The following is a 23,989-nucleotide window of genomic DNA, read 5'->3' on the forward strand; positions in this document are numbered from 1 at the left end:
GTGGCTGGCACGCAGCTACAGAGCGCGCAGGAGACGCTTATAGCGGGTGAAATTGGGACGGTGATTGTAGCCCCCAGGGATCACCTAAGTAGGGTTCAGTTCAGTTCAGTCGCTCAGTCGTGTCCGACTCTTTGCGACCCCATGGACTGCAGCACGCCAGGCTTCCCTGTCCATCACCAACTCCCAGGGCCCACTCAAACTCATGTCCATCACACCGGTGATGCCATCCAAGCATCTCGTCCTCTGTCCTCCCCTTCTCTCCCTGCCTTCAATCGTTCCCAGCAGCAGAGTCTTTTCCAGTGAGTCAGTTCTTCGCGTGAGCTGGCCAAAGTATTGGAGCTTCAGCTTCAGCATCCGTCCTTCCAAGGAATATTCAGGACTGATTTCCTTTAGGATTGACTGGTTTGATCTCCTTGCTGTCCAAGGGACTCTCAGAGTCTCCTCCAACACCACAGTTCAAAAGCATCAATTTTTCGGTGCTCAGCTTTCTTAGTAGTCCAACTCTCATATCCATACACGACTACTGGAAAACCCATAGCTTTGACTAAATGGACCTTGGTTGGTAAAGTAATGTCTGTGCTTTTTAATATGCTGTCTAGGTTGATCACAGCTTTTCTTCTAAGGAGCAAGTGTCTTTTAATTTCATGGCTGCAGTCACCATCTGTAGTGATTTTGGAGCCCCCAAAATAAAGTCTCTCACTGTTTCCATTGTTTCCCCATCTATTTGCCGTGAAGTGATGGGACCGGATGCCATGATCTTCGTTTTCTGAATTTTGAGATTTAAGCCAACTTTTTCACTCTGCTCTTTCACTTTCATCAAGGTCGCCTGAGCTGCTCAGAACTGGGAAGGGCACAAAACACATGCCCAACCCACAGAGACTGAGCCAGAGCTGTGTCTGAGTGTCTGCTGTGGGTTGCGGGTCAGCAGTGGCCTGCCGCAGGGGCAGGGGCTTTGGGTGCAGCAGACTTGAGTATGGTATACGCCCTCCTGAAGGAGGCCGCTGTTAACCCCACCACAGAGCCTCCAGAGCTTACACAGGACTGGAGAAACAGACTCTTGGAGGGCACAGACAAAACCTCATGTGTCCTGGGACCTGGGGGAAAGGAGCAGGGACCCCACAGGAAGCTGACTGCACATGAGTGGGACCCAGACTTGCCTTTGAGTGTCCAGGAGTCTCTGGCAGAAGTGTGGGTTGGCGGTGGCCTGCTGCAGGGTCGGGGGCACTCTGCAGCAGTGCGTGCATGGGACCTTTTGAAGGAGGTCACCATTGTCTTCATTACCCCTACCACAGTTTGGCCTCAGGTCAAGCAACAGGGAGGGAGCACAGGCCTGCCCATCAACAGAAAATTGGATTGAAGATCTGAGCATGGCCCCTCCTATCAGAACAAGACCCAGTTTCCCCCTCAGTCAGTCTCTCCCATCAGAAAGCTTCTGTAAGCCTCTTATCCTTTTCCATCAGAGGGCAGGCAGAATGGAAAGCGAAGTAGGGCAGTGAAGAAGGAATCTGGACCTGGAGAGTCCTTTCTCCTTTCCTCCAGGAAGCCCTGGTGTATGGTGGGGGCGGGGCTGCCCAGACCTGTAGACCCTCTGCTGCTGCTGGCAGGCGCACTGAGTGCCCCTTCAGGGTCGTGAAGGGAACCCAGGTCCTTGGGGAGAGTCCTAGGAGAACACTAGGGATGGGACCTTTATCCCTTCGTGTCTCACCGCCTTCGTTTGGATGCCTAACTCGTTCTGCTTAACCTGTGGCGGCCTTGGTTTGTGCAATAGTTGCTTCTCTTATACGTTACCCTCTGAGCCTCACACCCACATCTGTCACCTTAGGAAGGGTTACTTAGGAAGGAGGGATGTGGGCAAGGGAAGCTCTTATCAGACCGGGGCAATCAGGAGCCATCCAAGGTGCCTTAAGCAGGACCAGAGTTCCAGCCAAGAGAGAATCAGAAGCCATCTCCCTTCCTCTACTCAAAACCCATTTTGCTACCTTCTTGTAATCATGGACACGGTTGCTCCATAATTCAAACTAGTAAAGAAATTTAAGGAAAAAAAAACCCTAAGTTGAACGTCTTCTGAATATCATATTTCTAACTGAAATGTCAGTGATCAGAAATATCTCCACACACATGGGATAAATAGTATTGTAGATATTTATTCTATACATAGTCCTGAAAGTAAATATATTAACTTCTTTTTTTTTTTTACAGTTGGGAATGGTATAATTATGGAAGTCTAAAACAAAGATAAAATGTACAATTAAAAATTTTAGTTGTAGAAGCAAGAGATTTTTATGGAATCCTCACATTAATATCTAAAAAGCAATTTTAATTTGGTTTCATAATTTAAAATAAAAGCCAAGAGCTTTTTGCATCTCAGAAATAATCTATTAAAGTAAGATATCTCATGTATTCTATATTCAATCTGAACTATTTAGCCCTCCCTTTTATAGATGTTTCCATTGGTATAGAAAAGGACTAATGAAGCAAAAAATTTACTGATAAAATGTTGAATGAACTTCCGTTTTTCTGTAACCCTAAAAAAAGAAGAAAAAACCATTATGGACATAATGGCTGGCCTGCTCTTCCTTGGTACTCTGGTTATCAGAATGGAGATTGATAATATAGAGGAAAAGCTTAAAAAAAAAGTCGATTGAATTTGTTACAATATTGCTTCTGTTTTAAGGTTTGAGTTTTTTGACCCTGAGGCATGTGGAATCTTAACTCCTCCACCAGGTATCGAACTCGCACCCTCTGCATTGGAAGGTGAGGTCTTAACCACTGGAGCACAGGGAAGTCCCTAGATGGAAAACTTAAGTGAGGATGCCAGATCTGTTTACCCTGACTTGTGGGTTTCCCACTCAAGTTGGGGAGTTACACGATCTCCCCCCGCTCTTACTCCAGGGCCAGAGATGGTGACTCACAGGTGTGCTGCAGAGCGCAGGGGGCTGTCTGATGTCAGGCAGGCAAGTCCAGCTTGGTAGAAGGGTTTGGCCAAGTAGCCACTCGCTTGAGGGGCCAGAATGTGCAAGTGTGTTCCCAGCGCTGCTTGTGTGAAATGAGGGAAGGCGAGAGGCTGCTGAAAACTCAGCCTCGTGGGCAGTCCAGGCAGCAGTCAAGATGGAGAAGTACAAAATCAGCAGTCCAGGTTTTCCAGATGTCCCGGGGCCCAGTGGCAAGCTTCCAGCAGGGATGTGGGCTGCGCCCATGTGCCTGGTCTGCACTCAGACCTCCCCTGCTTACTCAGACAGCTGGGGGAGCTGAGCCAGGGGCCTGGAGAGGGACCAGAAGGGGACCCAGGCACCCGAGCAACGGTTCTCCTGTCTTCAAGAGATCCTCTCCAGGAATCCTCTTCTCCAGTTTGTCAACAGCGATTCCATGGGAGGAAACCAGGTGCCAGCCTTGGTTAAAAACAGAAACCAACCCCGAAAGCTCTAGGTGAGCATGTGTGGGTATGGATGGTACTACAGCTGGCGTGCTGAACAGTCAGAAGGGGACATCTACCCCAAGCAGAGAGGAGGAGAATTGTAAAGTCGAAGCAATGGTGTGGTCTCCAGATGCAGGGTCCACTGGAGGAAAGTCACTGCTGCAGGACAGACCTCTAAGACAGTCTCTGTCCATCTTCCCCTCCCTTGTTTCCGGACATCACCCTCGGCCTGGCGTCCACCTTTTTATACTACTTCAAAGAGAAGACTGATGGGGCTGCTCCAGGACGTCACAACCTCAACCTCCACCTGCACTCTGACCCCCAGGGCCATTTTCTCTTCACAGAAATGAGAAACGGTAGGATCTTCATTGTGGGGAAAATAAAGGGGAAGGACTCAAATCACATGGGAAAGGGAAAACTGGTTCTTTGCTGTGGGGAAGAGTTGCTGAGAGTTTAAGAACAGTCTACTGAGCAGAAGGGAGCTTTGGAGGTTGGTCATTGGTGGTGCAGGCAGGCCCTCCAGAATACCAAGGGCTTCAAAGCTCGTGTGTCTTATTCTCTCTTGCCTCAGGTTGAGTGGACTTCCCAGCATAGAAATGAGAAACAGTTCCTTCCTTCCCATCTCTGCTGACGCAGAGGTTCCTTCCCCAGTTGCGGGTCTGTGTTCCTATCACGGTAACACAGAGAGGGTAGAGTTACTTAGTGCTTGTCTGTCCACATCACTCCAGAAGAAATGTGAAACATCTTTCCACTTTGGGCTAAAGCTGACCTGAAATTCTCAGCATGGATTGAAATAGTTGCAAAGAAAATAAATTTCAGTATATTATATACTTACATTAAACTGTCAATCACTCCATGACATGTCCAGTGGAATCCATGTACCATAATGATTGACACCCATCATTAATTTTTGAAATGCACAAGCAACCCCTTTCTTAACAGTTGGAATTTTTTACTTTGCTCCTCCTTCTTTTTCCTGTGAATTCCTATTTTCATTTTACTGTCCCCTATAGAATTGTTTTTGAATTCTCCATGCTGGCTGCATCCTAATGTAATATGTTTTTGTTCTTGGAAATCTTTTCTTGATCCAGCTATTATGTTTCTTTGCAGTAAAGTACGCTCTTAAAATGAATTTTTACTTTTCTCTGCTAAGTGCTTAAAAAGTCATGTGGATTAAAATAATATTACAATTATTAAAGATACACAGTTGGTCAAAACAATACAAATAAGATAGGTTATGGTAAATAAAAATATAGAAAGTAGAGGGACTTTCTGGTTTTCTAGTCGCTAAGACTCCACACTTGCAATGCTAGGGCCCCAAGTTCAATCCCTGGTCGGGGAGCTAGATCCCATGTACTGCAACAAGTGTTCACCTGCTGTAACCAAAAGATCTCGTGTGGGGCATCTGAGAACCAGAGCAGCCAAATAAATAAATAAAAATGAACTTTTAAAAATACGCAGAGAACAATGTCTGTAAAAGATACACATATATAAATAGTATAAATTTTTTAAAAGTAAAATTTAACCAAAATGCATCTCTTCCTGAGAGGATCAGGAGACTTATTTCCCCGGCTTCATGCTGATGAAAGTTACTTACCGATAGTGAGGCCAGGTTCTGCACGATTTCTGTTCCTTAGAAAAAAAGTTTAACATGGAATAACTAAAGAATTTTGTTCATGTATATAAGTATGGGAAACAGAAAAAATATGGGAGTGGAAAAGAATCTTCTTGTAGCAACTTCACCCAATTTTACAAATTTTCTCTTAGTTTAAATGCCAAAAACTCACATAGCAAGCTCTTATTAAATGCTATTTTTAATAGCCGCACAACTCAAACATAGAATTTTTCTTCAGTTTTGTTGAAGCAAAGAATTAGAAATTACTTGATTTGCAAAACACATACATAAGGTTTTATCACTTTCTCAATGCCAAAAAGGCTTGACAAATGCTTATGATGCTGCCGCCGCCAAGTCACTTCAGTCGTGTCCGACTCCGTGCGACCCCATAGACGGCAGCCCACCAGGCTCCCCCATCCCTGGGATTCTCCAGGCAAGAACACTGGAGCGGGTTGCCATTTCCTTCTCCAATGCATGAAAGTGAAAAGTCAAAGTGAAGTCGCTCAGTCGTGACCGACTCTTCGCGACCCCATGGACTGCAGCCTACCAGGCTTCTCCATCCATGGGATTTTCCAGGCAAGAGTACTGCAGTGGGGTGCCATTGCCTTCTCCCACAAATGCTTATAGAAATAACTAATAATTATATGTGTTAGCCCTTCACTGAAGAGACATCGTTTGTGAAACTCAAACTACGTGAAAATGGGGTTAGAAAGAAACAAGTGCACAAAATTGAAAATGAAAATTCAGTAGGTTCTGAATAGACTTTTTTCCACTTGTTAATGTCATCTGGAAATGTAGTTATAGTGAAAAATATGGCAAAGAGGATACTTTAACATGTGTATATCATTTTATTTCATTGTCAAAATGATGTTTCATAATTTTTCACTTGACAAATGAAAAACCATGTGGCAACATCCAAGACAGAGAAATTAATCCAAAGCAAACAAACCTGGGTTTTTTTAATTTAAGGTATTACATCTAAGATTGTATTTGGGAACATTTTGTTTTGTATTTATTCATAAGTGGCTTTCTGCTTTGAAGAACACCATTTAATCTACTTAATGAAAATCAACAGCAAAATGAAAAGAAAGTATTAGGTCATCAGTGTGTTAGTTACAGAAATCCAATCACTGATTGTTGTGTGCATTATGTTAAACAGAATTCACAAGATCTTTTCATCAGATTAATCTGAATCTGGTTAGTATATGATAATAAATAAATGAGCCGAGAAATAACAGTCTATCATAGACCAGAACCCAAGCAGAAAAATGCATTTCTACAATCCAGTAATATTTGGTAAAAGCAGAATATTGGAAATAAAAGCAAAAATAAACAAATGGGACCTAATTAAACTTAAAAGCTTCTGCACAACAAAGGAAACTATAAGCAAGGTGAAAAGACAGCCTTCAGAATGGGAGAAAATAATAGCAAATGAAGCAACTGACAAACAACTAATCTCAAAAATATACAAGCAACTTCCACAGCTCAATTCCAGAAAAATAAACAACCCAATCAAAATATGGGCCAAAGAACTAAACAGACATTTCTCCAAAGAAGACATACAGATGGCTAACAAACACATGAAAAGATGCTCAACATCACTCATTATCAGAGAAATGCAAATCAAAACCACAATGAGGTACCATTTCACGCCAGTCAGAATGGCTGCGATCCAAAAGTCTACAAGCAATAAATGCTGGAGAGGGTGTGGAGAAAAGGGAACCCTCCTACACTGTTGGTGGGAATGCAAAGTCGTACAGCCACTATGGAGAACAGTGTGGAAATTCCTTAAAAACTGGAGATAGAACTGCCTTATGACCCAGCAATCCCACTTCTGGGCATACACACCGAGGAAACCAGAATTGAAAGAGACACGTGTACCCCAATGTTCATCGCAGCACTGTTTATAATAGCCGGTACATGGAAGCAGCCTAGATGTCCATCAGCAGATGAATGGATAAGAAAGCTGTGGTACATATACACAATGGAGTATTACTCAGCCATTGAAAAGAATACATTTGAATCAGTTCTAATGAGGTGGATGAAACTGGAGCCTATTATACAGAGTGAAGTAAGCCAGAAAGAAAAACACCAATACAGTATACTAATGCATATATACGGAGTTTAGAAAGATGGTAATGATAACCCTGTATGCAAGACAGCAAGAGAGACACAGATGTATAGAACAGTCTTTTGGACCCTGTGGGAGAGGGAGAGGGTGGTATGATTTGGGAGAATGGCATTGAAAAATGTATAATATCATATATGAAACGAGTCACCAGTCCAGGTTCAATGCATGATACTGGATCCTTGGGGTTGGTGCACTGAGACGACCCAGAGGGATGGTACGGGGAAGGAGGAGGGAGGGGGGTTCAGGATGGGGAACACGTGTATACCTGTGGCAGGTACATGCTGATGTATGGCAAAACCAACACAATATTGTAAAGCAATTAACCTCTGATTAAAATAAATAAATTTAAAAAACACATTTCTCCTATGAGTCTGAATAAGTTTAAGAAAATATATATTAAAGCACCCCTGGTATGTGTTTCTTTTACTGTAAAATGTGGTGTTGGTGAGTCAGAAATCAATGTTGAGACCTTTGCCTTCACTGCCTCGAAATCCTGCAAACTAAGCAAGTAAAGTACGGGTGAGACACGAGTAAGTCTTTTTAGCTTAGACTGCTTTGCAGAAAGTTACTGTTTCTTTCCATGGTTTTATAAATTACATATCCTAATCCTGAAACAGGTAAGGATTGGAACCTTGCCTTGAGTTTGTCACTTGAATGAAATCACCACTACCATCAGTATTTCTTGCCAGTGCCAAAGAGCTATTCATCCTTTATCATTATCAGAGAGGAAGCATCAAAATCATCAGATGAAAATTTTTCAGCATCCCAGCTTCCCCACTGAGAGATTACATGAATCTGGAATATTGTTGGAAAAGAAAGTGAAAAGTGAAGTCACTCAGTCGTGTCTGACTCTTTGCGACCCCGGGCTCCTCCGTCCTTGGGATTCTCCAGGCAATAATACTGGAGTGGGTTGCCATTTCCTTCTCCAGGGGAGCTTCCCGACCCAGGGATTGAACCCAGGTCTCCCGCATTGCGGGCAGCCGTTTTAACCTCTGAGCCACCAGGGAAGCCGAAAGCTCTTTTTTTTCCTAATGCCACCTCACCCTTAACACAAAGTTCCCACTCAAGCTGAAGCATTATTTATCCTTTTTAATTAAATACAGTTGATTTACAGTGTTTCAGGTGTAAAGCAAAGTGATTCAGTTACATATACACACATACATATTTTTGTTCAGATTCTTTTCCACTATAGATTATAAAATATTGAATGTAGTTCCCTGTACTATTCAGTAGATCCTTATTATTTTATATATAGTAGTATGTATCTGTTAATCCCAAATTCCAAATTTGTCTCTCCCCACAACTTTACTCTTTGGTAACCATACGTTTGTTTCCTATGTCTGTTAGTCTAATTTTGTATTGTAAACAAGTTCCTTTGTATCATTTTTTCAGTTTCCACAATATAAGTGATATCAGATGATATTTGTCTTTGTCTGACTTACTTCACTTAGTATGATAATCTTAAGGTCCATCCACGTTGCTCCAAATGGCATTTTTTCAACCAAAGTATTATTGACATTTGAGGTTCAATAATTTTGCATTGTAGGGGGCTGTCCCATGCCATGTAGAATGTACTGTGTAGCATCCCCCCGGCTCTGCCCACTAGATGCCAGGAGCACCCATCTCTGACCCCAGAGACAACCAAAAGTGTCTGCAGATGCTGCAGATGTTTCCTGGGGAGCGAGTGTCTCAGGGCCATTGCCCTTCACAGAAATAAGACATGAGACAAGGAAGACCCAGCGCTGCGATGAAAGAAGGCTTCACGGATGCAGGTTTTGAACTGTCCTTTCCTTTAGTACTCAGGTCAGAGTACTGTACCTATACTTGGGATAGGTAAGCTGTATGCCTTTCTTGTGTAAAGTGAGAGGAAAATTATTATGAAGGGGGCAGTGGGAAAGAGTGCTTACTGTAAGAGCAGCGAGCACTGTTACAGTCAATGTGCACGTAGGTGCTGGGCATCTAGATTCCCTTACAGTTGTCTGCGCCTAGGTACCCCTTGGACATTTTTCTGATACACCCAGAAATACAAGAACCCCAGTTTAAAGACTGCTGCTCTTGGAGCCTGGCACAAATACCAGCACAGACGCAGGGCCATGATGGATAAAGCAGAGCAAATAAGTTCTACCTGCAACACAGGAACTTCTGGGGTTTTTTCCTCTAAGATGAAACAAAGAAGTACCAGTTCCCTAATGTCCATGTCCTGAACACTTGGAGAGGTTTTCACCTCTGACTGCCCAGCTGTTCAACACACGTGGTGTAACTCACACATGCCACACCGATTCCTCCCTTGGTACCAAGTGGAACATGAAAGCATCCTTGGCCTTTAAAAACTTTAAGTGTTTTGTGGATAGTTATGACAGTCCAGTGAATATTAATAGTGAATCTTTGAATTCCCAAAGAAAAACATTCATTGTGTTATTAGACAGATTTAAATATTTTACAACATCTCACAAGGACATTTCTCAAAACATGGTGAGAAATGATACGCACTGACTTTAAGATAATAATTACATCTGCGGAGGGAAAAAAATGGTGGAACTTAAGTCAGTCCATAAGTATGATTCTATGTTTTCTGTGTGTTAGAAATGTTTCATATTAGTTATAACAATGTAAAATGTACTCTAGATCCCTCATGCTGCCAATTATAGAATGCTACTCTTCAGATCAAACTTCTTATTCTCATAATCCATGTAGAGATGATAGAATAAGTTTTAATTCTATCTAGTTCTAATGGAATCAGGTATTATTAATTATATCTGGTTCTTTGGGCAAGTAACAACTGATTTTCTTCCTATATTTAGTATTTCTTAAAATCCATTTACTGATTTAAATCCATTTAATAAAAATCCATTTAATGATTTTTATTTTAACTGTTACATATTTAGACATAAAGACTAAAAAACATCCATTGCCTGAACACCCAGGTTTATTAAATCTTAATATTTTGCCTTACTTGTTTCAAATCTTTTTTAGGAAATCAATGACTGTTGTATATTTTGGAAGCTAATCCTTCATTGGTCATATTTGCAAATATTGATATTTTCTCCCATTTGTAAATAATGTGGCCAACAAGAGATTAATTTCCAAAATATACAAACAGCCTGTGCAGCTCAACATCAAAAATCAGCCAACCCAATCGAAAAATGGAGAGAAGATCTAAATAGACATTTCTTCTATGGCAAATAGGTACATGAAAAAACGCTCAACAGAACTAATTATCAGAGGGATGCAAATCAAAAGTACAATGAGGTATCACCTCACACCGGCCAGAATGGCCATCATCAAAAAGTCTACAAATAATAAATGCTGGAGAGGTGTGGCAAAAATGGAACCCTCCTACACTGTGGTAGGAAAGCAATTTGGTACAACCATTATGGAGAACAATATGGAGGCTCCTTAAAAAACTAAAAGTAGAATTACCATATGATCCTCCAATCCCATTCCTGGGCGTAGATAGAAAAGATACCTACACCCCAGTGTTCATCGCAGCACTGTTTACAGTAGCCAAGACATGGAAGCCACCTAAATGTCCATCGACAGATGAATGGATAAAGATGTGACGTATACAACTTATAAGGAAAGAGAGTCTAAAGAAGAATAGGTAGATAGATGTATCGGTATTATATATATATATATATAGCTATTGTTGTTTAGTAGTTAATTCATGTCGAACTCTTTGCAAACCCAAGGACTGTAGCACGCAGGGCTCCTCTGTCCTCCACTACCTCCCAGAGTTTGCTCAAATTCATGTTCACTGAGTCAGTGATGCTATCTAACCATCTCATTCTCTGCTGCCCTCTTCTTCTTTTGCCTTCGGTTTTTTCCCAGCATCAGGGTCTTTTCCAATGAGTCTCTTCATATCAGCTGCCAAAGTATTAGAGCTTCAGCACCAGTCCTTTCAATGAATACTCAGGGTTGATTTTGTTTAGCACTGACTGGTTTGATTTCCTTGCAATCCAAGGGACTCTCAAGAGTCTTCTCCAGCACAATTCAAAAGCATCAGATCTTTAGCATTTGGCCTTCTTTATGACCCAACTCTCACATCCATACATGACTGCTGAAAAAACCATCAACAAAATGATGTCTCTGCTTTTTAATACGCTGTCTAGGTTTGTCATAGGTTTTCTTCCAAGGAGCCAGCATCTTCAGATTTCATAACTGCAGTCACTGTTGTTCACGATGACTTTGAAGCCCCCAAAATAAAATCTGTCACTGTTTCCACTTTTTCCCCATCTATTTGCCATGAAGTGATGGGACTGGGTGCCATGCTTTTAGTTTTTCGAATGTTGAGTTTCCAGTCAGCTTTGTCCATGCTCCTCTTTCACCCTCATTAAGAGATTCTTTAGTTTCTGTTCGATTTCTGCCTTTGAAGTGGCATCATCTGCATTTCTGAGGTTGTTATTTCTCCTGGCAATCTTGGTTCTAGCCTGTGATTCATCCAGACCAGCATTTTGCATGATGCGCTCTGCATGTAAGTTAAATAAGCAGGGTGACAATTTACAGCCTTGTCATACTCCTTTCCAAGTTTGGAACCAGTCAGTTGTTCCATGTCTGATTCTAACTGCTGCTTCTTGGTCCACATACAGGTTTCTCAGGAAACAGGTAAGATGATCTGGTACTCCCATCCCTTTAAGAATTTTCCATAGTTTATTGTGATCCATAATGTCAAAGGCTCTAGCATAGTCGACAAAGCAGAAGTAGATGTTTTTTTCTGGAACTCCTTTGCTCTCTCCATGATCCAACAAATGTTGGCAATTCGATCTCTGGTTCTTCTGCTTCTTTGAAACCTAGCTTGTACATGTGGAATATCTCAGTTCATGTACTGCTGAAGCCTAACTTGAAGGATTTTGAGCATAATTTTGCTAGCATGTGAAATGAGCACAGTCGTACAGTAGTTTGAACATTTTGGGGCTTCGCTGGTGGCTCAGATGGTAAAGGATCTGCCTGCAACGCAGAAGACCAGGGTTCGATCCCTGGGTCAGGAAAATCCCCTGGAGAAGAGAATGGCTATTCACTTTAGTATTCTTGCCTGAAAAATTTCATGGACAGAGGAGCCTGGCAGGCTACAGTCCATGGGGTCGCAAAGAATCAGACACAACTAAGCAATTAACACACTCGAACATTCTTTGGCATTGCCCTTCTTTGGGATTAGGATGAGAACAGTTTTTCCAGTCCTGTGGCCCTGCAGAGTTTCCCAAATTGGCTAATATATTGAGTGCAGCACTTTAACAGCATCTTCCTTTAGTATTTGAAATCGCTCAGCTGGAAAGCATCATCTCAGGATTTTAAAGAGCTCAGGTAGTCACCTCCACTAGTTTTATGTGAAGTGATGCTTCCTAAGTCCACCAGACTTCACACTTTCAGATGTCCGGTTCTAGGTGAGTGACCACACCATCGTGGTTATCCAGATCACTAAGACCTTTTTCTTTAGTTTTTCCATGTATTCTTGCCACCTCTTCCTAATCTCCTTTGCTTCTGTGAGGTCCTTACCATTTCTGTCTATGGTGCCCATCCTTGCATGAGATATTCCCTTGATACCTCCAATTTTCTTGAAGAGATCTCTAGTCTGTATCCATTCTATTGTTTTCCTCTATTTCTTCACACTGTTCATTGAGGAAGGCCTTCTTATCTCTCTTAGCTATTCTCCGGAACTCTGATCTCTGATCTCTGAGTATATCTTTCCTTTTCTCCCTTTCTTTCACTTCTTTTCTTTCTTTAGCTCTTTGTATAGCCTCCTCAGACAACCACTTTCCCTTCTTGTGTTTCTTTTTCTTGGGAATGGTTTTGGTCACTCCCTCCTATACAGTATTACAAACCTCTGCCCTTAGTTCTTCAGTAACTCTGCCTACCAGATCTAATCCCTTGAATCTATTCATCACCTCCACTGTGATTTGATTTAGGTCATACTTGAATGGCCTATTGGTTTGTCCTACTTTCTTCAATTTCAGCCTGAATTTTGCAATAAGGAGCTTATGAGCTGAGCAACTGTCAGCTCCTGGTCTTGTTTCTGCTGACTGTATAGAGCTTCTCCATCTTTGACTGCAAAGAACATAATCAGTCTGATGTCGGTATTGACCATCTGGTGATATCCATGTATAGAGTCGTCTCTTGGGTTGTTGGAAAAGGGTGTTTGCTATGCCCAACGTGTTCTCTTGACAAAACTGTTAGTCTTTGCCCTGTTTCTTTGTGTACCCCAGGGCCAAACTTGCCTGTTTTTCTGGGTATCTCTTGACTTCCTACTTTTGCATTCCAATCCCCTATGGTAAAAAGGACATCCTTTTTTGGTGTTAGGTCTCAAGGGTGTTGGTCTTCATAAAACCGATCAGCTTCAACTGAATTGTTGTGCTGTACACCTGAAATTGACTCATTATTGTAAAGCAACTATACTTCAATGAGATTAGTGTTTTAAATAAAAAAAAGTCTCACAGTGTACGTAGACACCTACCTTAGGAACAGGATTCAACAGAACTACACCTAATTGCTTAGTGATGTCACGTTTTATTGTATAGTCGTGGTCTATAAGTTAAGGAATATTTGAAAACCCAGTGCCTTCAAGTTGATACATATTCTGGAGAAAGAATAATAAAGTGGAATAAACATGAAGAAATTGCTTCAGCAATATACCACATTCATCAATAAACTAAGTTCCACTTAAGAAAAACTATGGTTGCACAGCAACATGAAGATACTTAAACACTAAACACTACTAAACACTTAAAACTGGTTAAAATGGCAAAAATAAAAATCTATAAAATATTTATTGTTATATAGATACATAGATACATATATAAAATTCCAATGTGTTACCTTTCCATCAAGAGATTAATTTTCATAAAGATTAAATATAATTCATATTGTTTTTTAAAAAAAAGAAAAAATAAGAAAAAGAAAACCTTACAAACAGATCTGGAACGCATTTTGTGAAAATGATAGTCATTTAACTTAAGGAACAAGAAATATACGCATGCATGCATATATGCTGCATTTCATAAAATTTTCAAGATTAAAAATAACGTTGAGGAAGTATATCCAGTATGGTAATAAATACCTTAAGAATAAAAAAAGGAAAGAATAAAGGTAAGTAAACACAAATGTATGTCTTAAAGGCAACCACAAAAGAACAGAATCAGTATGTATATTTTTTAATCCAGCAGGAAAAAAAAAAATCAGTCTATCAAATTGAAAGCAAAAAAAGGGAAGAAACAATGTAGAATAAATATAAAGCGTGAGATGAATTCCAAAATAAGCCTTACTATGTCAGCAGTCACAAATCAAAAAGACAGATCCTCTCATAACGGAGGAAGTAAAAAGACCAAACTATGGTATGGCACCCACTCCAGTACTCTTGCCTGGAGAATCCCATGGACGGAGGAGCCTGGTAAGCTACAGTCCATGGGGTCGCTAAGAGTCGGACACGACTGACGCTACTTAGCAGCAGCAGCAGCATGGGTTATCCACATACAAATACTCCTAGAGCAAGAAGACACACATAAAGGTTGAAATTAAAAGGAAGAAAAAGATTAACCAGGTGGCAAATATGACCCCCCCAAAAACTGGGCAACAATTACACAACAAAATAGAATTCAAGTTTTAATAAAAGTGCAGAAAGGAAAAAACAAAATGTGTTTATATAATTAAAAAGAAACAATAGACCCAGAAGAGTATCATAAATATATACATAAAATTAACAATTCAGCCTCACAATTTATAAAGCAAGCACTAAAAAAACTATAATTGGAAGCTGTGGGTCTTTTTAAATCGCAGTTGGAGATTTTAACAAACCCCTGTCAAAATATGGAAGTTAGAAAATAAAAAGATCTTAAATAGCAGAATATCAAGGTATTCGGATCTCAGTAAATAAGAAACTGAAGAACTCTTCCAGATTATAAATGACTAAAGAGATAAGACAACTTGAGAATTCCCTGGCAGTCCAGAGGTGAGGACTCCATGCTTTCAGTGTGGGGGGTGGGGAGGTGTAGGTTCAATCTCTCCCCCAAAGCTGTGCAGCCAAATTAATTAATTAATTAAAAATAAAAAAGAGATAAGACAACTTTCTGAAATGCATGATTCTGGATTGCAGGGCAGAAGGTTGGGGATGGGAGACTTTGAGGATCTTTACTGGGGAAATTAGTGAAACTTGAATATGCACTGTGGATTAAATAATAGTTTTATAACAAAATTAAAATATCTTAGACATTATTCTTCTTCTGTATTTATATAAAAGAATATCCTTGCTGTCAGGAAATATACTAAAATACTTAGTAGTAAAGGAGCATCTGTTTCAACTTACTCTAAAATATTAGGAAAAAAATCTTAGAGAAAGGGGCAGAAACAGAAAAAAAAAAAAGCAAATATGGAAAAATGTTAAAAACTTGAATTGGGATGAAGTGTACATAGGAATCTTTGTCCTATTCTTATAACTTTTCTGTAAATTTGAAATTATTTCAAAATAAAATGTTTACATTTTTCATAAATAACTTTCAAGTTAAAATTATTAAGACGAATTCAAACTGAATAGAAATTAAATCAGTACATGTCAAAATGTGTTAGATATAACGAAAGCAGAACTTAAAGGAAATATTTTACCTTTAACTATACTTTTCAGGAATAAAAAGATGTGAATAAAATGAGCTAACCATTCAACTCAAAAGTTAAGATGGAGCTTCCCTGGTGGTCCAGTGGTTAGGAATTCTGCCTGCTAATGGAGGGGACATGGGTTCAATCCCTGGTGTGGGGAGATTCCACATGCTGCAGAAAAACTAAGCCTGTGAGCCCCAACTACTGGGCCCTCGAGCCCTAGAGTGCATGCTCTGCGACAAGAGAAGCCGCCACAATGAGAAGCCCCAGCACTGAGGCAGAGTAGCCTCTGCTTGCCGCTATTAGAGAAAGCCTGCAGGCAGCAGTGAAGACCCAGTGCAGCCGAAAATAAATAAATGTTTTTTTAAGATGAATAGAACAAACCCAAAGAAGGAAGGAAATGATACAGATAAGGCTAGAGATTAGTGAAATAGAGAACAGAAAGCAATAAAGTAATTAATGAAAACAAAAGCTGGGTGTTTGAAAAGATAAATGTGTACCTTGTTCCAGAAAACAGAAGAACAAAATCTGCTCAGCACATTGTATAAAGGAATTTTTACTGCAAAAATAAATAAGGAAATAAAAACAAATTTTATGTCCATGCTTTATAAAAGTAAATATATACCCTAAGTAAAATATTATCTAAATAAAACCAACATTAATATGTAATTATAGGAGAAGGCAATGGCACCCCACGACAGTACTCTTGCCTGGAAAATCCCATGGACAGAGGAGCCTGGTGGGCTGCAGTCCATGGGATCGCGAAGAGTCGGACACGACTGAGCGACTTCGCTTTGACTTTTCACTTTCATGCATTGGAGAAGGAAATGGCAACCCACTCCAATATTCTTGCCTGGAAAATTCCAGGGACGGGGGAGCCTGGTGGGCTGCCGTCTATGGGGTCGCACAGAGTTGGACACGACTGCAGTGACTTAGCACCAGCAGCAGCAGCATAGGATGATCAAACAGGGTTTATCACAAGAAGGCAAAAATCATTCACATCAAAAATCTCTCAGTATAATTCACTACGTTCGGAGATTAAGAGGGGAAATATATATATAATGAAATAAATCAATCCTGGGAAACTATTTTTTTTATTTCAACATCTATTTATGATTTTTTTTTAATTTAAAAAAAACTCAGAAAACTAGGAATGAAAGGAAACCTACTTAATTTAGTGAAGATTGTACTCAAAAACCTTCAGAAAGGAGTTCTGTTTCTGGGAGGAAGAAATAGACATGTATTTCCTACCCCTCCCGCTGCTGCTGCTGCTGCTAAGTCGCTTCAGCCGTGTCCGACTCTGTACGACCCCATAGATGGCAGCCCACCAGGCTCCCCCGTCCCTGGGATTCTCCAGGCAAGAACACTGGAGCGGGTTGCCATTTCCTTCTCTAACTCCTCCCGCTAAGTACAGCCAAAAACCCCAGCCATCATATATATATACAAACATAAGACTCAGAAAGGTAGAGATAAGAAGGCAAACCATCTAGAAGGCCAAGATCAGAGGACTGGCCACACCATCCGTGGGAAGATCCAACAAGAAGGCACCATCTGCCAGCCAGGGAGAGAGTTCTTACCAGAAGCCAGTCATCCTGGCAGTCTGAGATCAGAATTGAGAAACTGAATTGCTGTTTGTTAAGCCATCCAATTGGTGGTATTTTGTTATGGCAGCTCAAGGAAATGTACATATCAATAATTACGTTAAATGTAAACAGTCTAAATACATCAATTAAAAGAGATTGGAAGAGTTGACTTTCAAAAGGTATACCGAAGATATGCTAACTGCAAGAAACTCAGTTCAAATACAGTCATGCCTCATTTTGTTGCACTTCACTGCATCGCATTTTTGCAGATATCGTGGGGTTTTTTTAAACAGATTCAAGGTTTGTGACAACCTTGCACCAAGCAAATCTATCAGCATCATTTTTCCAGCAGCATTATTTTTAAATGAAGATACATACATTGTTCTGTTAGACATAATGTTTTTGCGCATGTGATAGACTATGCTGCTGCTAAGTCGCTTCAGTCGTGTCCGACTCTGTGCGACCCCATAGACGGCAGCTATGGTATAGTGCAAATATGAATTTATATGCACTAGAAACAAAAAAAATGTGACTTGCTTAACTTGATATTGTCTTTATTGCAGTGGTCTGGAACCAAACATACAATATCCTGAGGTATGCCAGTATGTCAACAAAGGTCCCTCCAGTCAAAGCTATGGTTTTTCCAGTAGTCATGTATGGATATGAGAGTTGGACTAGAAAGAAAGCTGAGCACCAAAGAACTGATGCTTTTGAACTGTGGTGTTGGAGAAGATTTTTGAGAGTCCCTTGAACTGCAAGGAGATCAAACCAGTTTATCCTAAAAGAAATGAGTCCTGAAAGGACTGATGCTAAAGCTGAAACTCCAATACTTTGGCCACCTGATGTGAAGAACTGACTCACTGGAAAAGACCCTGATGCTGGGAAAGACTGAAGGCAGGAGGAGAAGGGGACGACAGGTTGGATGGTTGGATGGCATCACCAACTCAATGGACATGAGTTTGAGTAAACTCTGAGAGTTGTTGATGGACAGGGAGGCCTGGCGTGCTGTAGTCCACGGGGTCCCAAACAGTCGGGCATGACTGAGGGGCTGAACTGAACTGGTGCCAGTATAGCCACATGAGTGCATGCTGAGTTGCTTCAGTCGTGTCTGACTCTTTGCGACCCTACGGACTGTAGCCCGCCAGGCTCTTCTGTCCATGGGATTCTCCAGGCAAGAATACTGGAGTGGGTTGCCATGCCCTCCTCCAGGGGATCTTTCCCACCCAGGGACAGAACCCGAGTCTCTTATATCTCCTGCATTGGCAGGCAGGTTTTTTACCACCTGCGCCACCTAGGAAGCTTCGCTATAACCAAACTGGTAGGCTAGAAGTAATATTTGCAAATCATACATCTGATAAGGGATTAATATCTAGAATCTATTTTTTTTAACTTACGTGATACATGTGGGGTGTCTGGTTTATTTGAATAGTCAGAATTCCCACCAAGGAGCAGAAACTTACTAGCTGGGAGCTGTGGAGCTGAACAGGGCAGCAATGTCCAAGTATTGAAAATAAAAGGAGTTCAGCTCAGCAGCCAGGGCAGCATTGGGGCCAAGCCAAGCCTCATGGAGCTCAGCCCCACTCATGGCTTCAGCAATATCCAGAATCTAAAAACCACTACAATACTGTAAAGTAATTAGCCTCCAAATGAAATAAATTAATTTTTTAAAAATTCCTGTAACTTAACAACAAATAAGACCATGCACAAAAACAACTGAAAAATGGGCAAAAGACTTGAACAGACACATCTCTACAGGTATAGCCAGCAAGTCTATCTAAAGGCATTCTACACTACTCCTCATCAGAGATGTGTTAATCAGAACCACAGTGACATACCACTGGGATGTGAGCTCAGTCGTGGCTGACTCTTTGCGACCCCATGGACTGTAGCCCACCAGGTTCCTCTGTCCAGGGAATTTTCCAGGCAAGAATACTGGAGTGGATAGCCATTTCCTTCTCCAACCATTTGGATACCTACGATTAAAAAAGAAGAAAAGAACAGATATTTGCACACTCATGTTCATAGCAGCGCTATATACAGTTGTCGAGAGGTGGAAGCAACAGGCAAACATCCATCAATGGATGAATGGATAAGCAGTAGTATGTGGTAAATACATGCAATGGAATATTATTCAGCTTTCCAAAAGGAAAGAAATCTTATCATATGTGACAACATGGGTGAATTTAAGAACATTGTGCTACCTAAAATGTCAGCCACAAAAAGACAAATACTGTATCGCTTATATGGGTGTCAACCACAAATTGGCACTTGCCCGTCTACCTCTACGAGGATTACATCATCTGCCGCTGCAGCTGCTGATTTTCAACACCCCCTGAAAGGAGTTCAGGGTGGAGAACAGAAAGGAGGCACTCTGTGCTTAGGGAAAAACTGGCAGGACAGGTCTTCAGACAGTTATTAATAGATATTTTCAGGAGCTGGTTGTATGAGTCCAATTCTTGTCTCTCTTCAGATCTAGAAAAAGCACTGAAATCCTTCATGGTGATGACTGTTCCCTGTGACTAGCAGAGACTGTCTGCAAAAACATGTGCCTGATTGCAAGCACTCTCCTTTCATCAACAATCACACACATGTGCTGTCCTCCCCACCCGCCCCCCGCCCCCGCCTCGTTGGAGCAGTTTCTCAGAGCTCTCTGAGGCGCTGTCTCTCAGGCTACAGTCCTTATTTTGCCCCAAGTAAAACTCAACTTGTAGCTTTCACATTGTGCATTTTTTTAAGTTGACATGAGGAATCTAAAGCAGTCAAATTCAGTCAAACATAAAGAAGCACAGTGGTCACCAGGGGCTGGGGAGAGAGGGACCTGGAGAACTGGTGTTTAATGGGTACAAAAACTCAGTTTTGCACGATGAAGACATTTGAGCAATTTGCTATACAAATATGCAACACGTGAACATGCCTAGCATTGAAACGTATACTTTAAAATGGTTAAAATGGTTAAAATGGTCAATTTTACAATAAATGTTTACCACAATTTTTAAAAATTGGCTATATTTTTCTGTACCAGAAATAACTGACTTGAAAGTAGAATTACAGTAAGACACCTATCCCAATTACAAAAAAATCTCTAAAATGTCCAAGAGTTAACCAACCATACCCTGGTCACTATGACAAAGTGAGTTTTTAAAAACATATAAGTTCCCTGGTGGCCTAGTGGTTAGGAATCTGGGCTTTTACTGCCAAGGCCCAGGTTCAATCCCTGGTTGGGAAACTAAGATCCTACAAGCTCCATGGTGCAGTGAAAAAGCAACTAAGAGCAAATAAGTCATTTGAATTAATGAGGACATACCCTCTGCTTTTCTGTGGGATGACTTGATAGGAAAAGGAAATCAATTCTCCTCACGTTGCTGTATATATTCAGTATAACCTCAATCAAAATTCTACTTTCATTCTGAGAACTCAACAAACTTACTGTGAACTAAGAAGGAGAAAAAAGGAAGATTCAGAAAGAGTTACAAAACCTTGCAGGGGAAGGGGTGGAGAAGGGAGTGTTCCACCCCGTATCCCAGCAGGAAAGCACAAACCTGGTCTTCTTGCTACTGAGGTCTTATCCAGGGCCAGAGAAACCGGCGCTTTGCATCTCCCCGACACACACACCCACACGCCCCAACCTTGGCTTCTTTCCTTCACATTGTAAACTGTACTGACCTCCTCCCTCTGCCTTCTGGCCCCGCCCTCTGTATTCTCCACCTGGGGGTCTGTAGGACATCACAGGATACCTGCTCCCTGGCCTTCTCTTGCTTTCAGCCTCACCCAGAGAGGGAGGGAAGACAGTGAGGTTAGGGTGTTTATTCCCTTGGCTCTCACCCTGCAAGGTCACCTTAGGCCGGCTGTGTCCCTGGGCTGAAGGGCATCTGCCGGCAAGGCGGGGACGCTGCGGGATTCGCCCTCCTCTGGGTCCTGACAGCCCCTCCCATTGCGGGCAGGGGTGGGCTGGTGACGGCTCAGCTGCTGCTACTGTCCTGTCCTCCACTCGCTTCCTCGTAAACAGACTCTCCTTGAACTATCCTGGTTGCGGCCCTGAAATAAGTGACATTTGAAAGTGACAATGAAAGTCACTTATGTCTTCATTCCCTGCCCCAATGCAGTCTGGCCAGGGGCGCTTGAAGCCTCGTGTGCAATGGAAAAGAGGGAGAGTCAGGGTCAAGAGAGTCAGTGAGTCCCAGTCTAGGAGTAGACTCTGAATTTGGGGCCTTTTGCTGCAGCCCCCCTGGGGGCCGGTCAGGCCAAGAGGTGGCAGGAAGCTCTGGGCTGAAACCTTGGCCTGTCAGTCAATTCAGTTCAGTCCCTCAGTCGTGTCTAACTCTTTGCGACCCCATGAATCGCAGCACACCAGGCCTCCCTGTCCATCACCAACTCCCGGACTTTACTCAGACTCACGTCCATCAAGTCAGTGATGCCATCCAGCCATCTCATCCTCTGTCGTCCCCTTCTCATCCTGCCCCCAATTCCTCCCAGCATCAGAGTCTTTTCCAATGAGTCAACTCTTATGAGGTGGCCAAAGTACTGGAGTTTCAGCTTTAGCATCATTCCCTCCAAAGAAATCCCAGGGCTGATCTCCTTCAGAATGGACTGGTTGGATCTCCTTGCAGTCCAAGGGACTCTCAAGAGTCTTCTCCAACACCACAGTTCAAAAGCATCCATTCTTCTGCACTCAGCCTTCTTCACAGTCCAACTCTCACATCCATTCATGACCACAGGAAAAACCATAGCCTTGACTAGACGGAACTTAGTCAGCAAAGTAATGTCTCTGCTTTTGAATATACTATCTAGGTTGGTCATAACTTTTCTTCCAAGGAGTAAGCGTCTTTTAATTTGATGGCTGCAGTCACCATCTGCAGTGATTTGGGAGCCCAAAAAAATAAAGTCTGACACTGTTTCCACTGTTTCCCCATCTATTTCTCATGAAGTGATGGGACTGGATGCCATGATCTTCGTTTTCTGAATGTTGAGCTTTAAGCCAACTTTTTCACTCTCTTCCTTCACTTTAATCAAGTGAACCGTGAACTTCCAGATGTTCAAGCTGGTTTTAGAAAAGGCAGAGGAACCAAAGATCAAATTGCCAACATCCGCTGGATCATGGAAAAAACAAGAGAGTTCCAGAAAACAATCTATTTCTGCTTTATTGACTATGCCAAAGGCTTTGACTGTGTGGATCACAATAAACTGTGGAAAATTCTGAAAGAAATGGGAATACCAGACCACCTGACCTGCCTCTTGAGAAACCTATATGCAGGTCAGGAAGCAACAGTTAGAACTGGACATGGAACAACAGACTGGTTCCAAATAGGAAAAGGAGTACGTCAAGGCTGTATATTGTCACCCTGCTTATTTAACTTCTATGCAGGGTACATCATGAGAAACGCTGGGCTGGAAGAAGCACAAGCTGAAATCAAGACTGCCAGGAGAAATATCAATAACCTCAGATATGCAGATGACACCACCTTTATGGCCTCTCTGTAGCTGGTGCCAAATAAAATCCTGGAGACACAGTTTTGGGTGAGGTAGAAAAGGATCACTTTATTACTTTGCCAGCCAAAGGGAGACACACCAGGCTTCTGCCTTGAAAAACTGTTGCCACCCAGGAGGATTTGATGAGGATTTTTATAAAGGTGGGTCAACGGTGGGGTCTGACAAGATTAGAGTGGGAACAAGGCTAGTGAAGTCCTGTCCAGCTATTTGTGACCCGGCCCTGGACTGTGTAGCCCGCCAGGCTTCTCTGTCCATGGGATTTTCCAAGCAAGAATGCTGGAGCGGATTCCTTCTGCAGGGGATCTTCCTGATCCAGGGCCACATCTCCCACATTGTAGGCAGACTCCTTACCCTCTGAGCCACCAGGGAAGCCTCAGCTGTGGGAACAAGGCTAGAACTTCCTTAAACTCTTCTCAGGCAGTCTGTCTCCTGACCTCCTCAGTTCAGTTCAGTTCAGTCGCTCAGTCGAGTCCAACTCTTTGCGACCCCATGAATCGCAGTACACCAGGCCTCCCTGTCCATCACCAACTCCCAGACTCAGGTCCATCAAGTCAGTGATGCCATCCAGCCATCTCATCCTCTGTCGTCCCCTTCTCCTCCTGCACCCAATCCCTCCCAGCATCAGAGTCTTTCCCAATGTGTCAACTCTTCACATGAGGTGGCCAAAGTACTGGAGTTTCAGCTTTAGCATCATTCCCCCCAAAGAAATCCCAGGGCTGGTCTCCTTCAGAATGGACTGGTTGGATCTCCTTGCAGTCCAAGGGACTCTCAAGAGTCTTCTCCAACACCACAGTTCAAAAGCATCCATTCTTCTGCACTCAGCCTTCTTCACAGTCCAACTCTTACATCCATACATGACCACAGGAAAAACCATAGCCTTGACTAGACGGACCTTAGTTGGCAAAGTATTGTCTCTGCTTTTGAATATACTATCTAGGTTGGTCATAACTTTTCTTCCAAGGAGTAAGCGTCTTTTAATTTGATGGCTGCAGTCACCGTCTGCAGTGATTTTGGAGCCCCAAAAAATAAAGTCTGACACTGTTTCCACTGTTTTCCCATCTATTTCACATTAAGTGATGGGACCAGATGCCATGATCTTCATTTTCTGAAAGATGAACTTTAAGCCAACTTTTTCACTCTCCACTTTCACTTTCATCAAGAGGCTTTTTAGCTCCTTTTCA

At 42.0% G+C, this 23,989-nt stretch overlaps 1 long non-coding RNA gene across 1 annotated transcript; it reads right to left on the reverse strand.

Annotated features, from left to right (window-relative positions):
- Positions 1 to 2,143: 2,143 nt before the first annotated feature.
- On the reverse strand, positions 2,144 to 20,970 carry LOC132658291 (uncharacterized). The gene is made up of 3 exons (XR_009597698.1): positions 20,861 to 20,970; positions 19,157 to 19,294; positions 2,144 to 4,082 (listed from the first exon to the last, which is right to left on the reverse strand). It is a non-coding gene; the product is annotated as an uncharacterized LOC132658291 (long non-coding RNA).
- Between the last annotated feature and the right edge of the window lie 3,019 nt (positions 20,971 to 23,989).

Source organism: Ovis aries, chromosome 20 (assembly GCF_016772045.2).
Source record: "Ovis aries strain OAR_USU_Benz2616 breed Rambouillet chromosome 20, ARS-UI_Ramb_v3.0, whole genome shotgun sequence".
In the NCBI taxonomy this organism is placed as follows: Eukaryota; Metazoa; Chordata; class Mammalia; order Artiodactyla; family Bovidae; genus Ovis; species Ovis aries.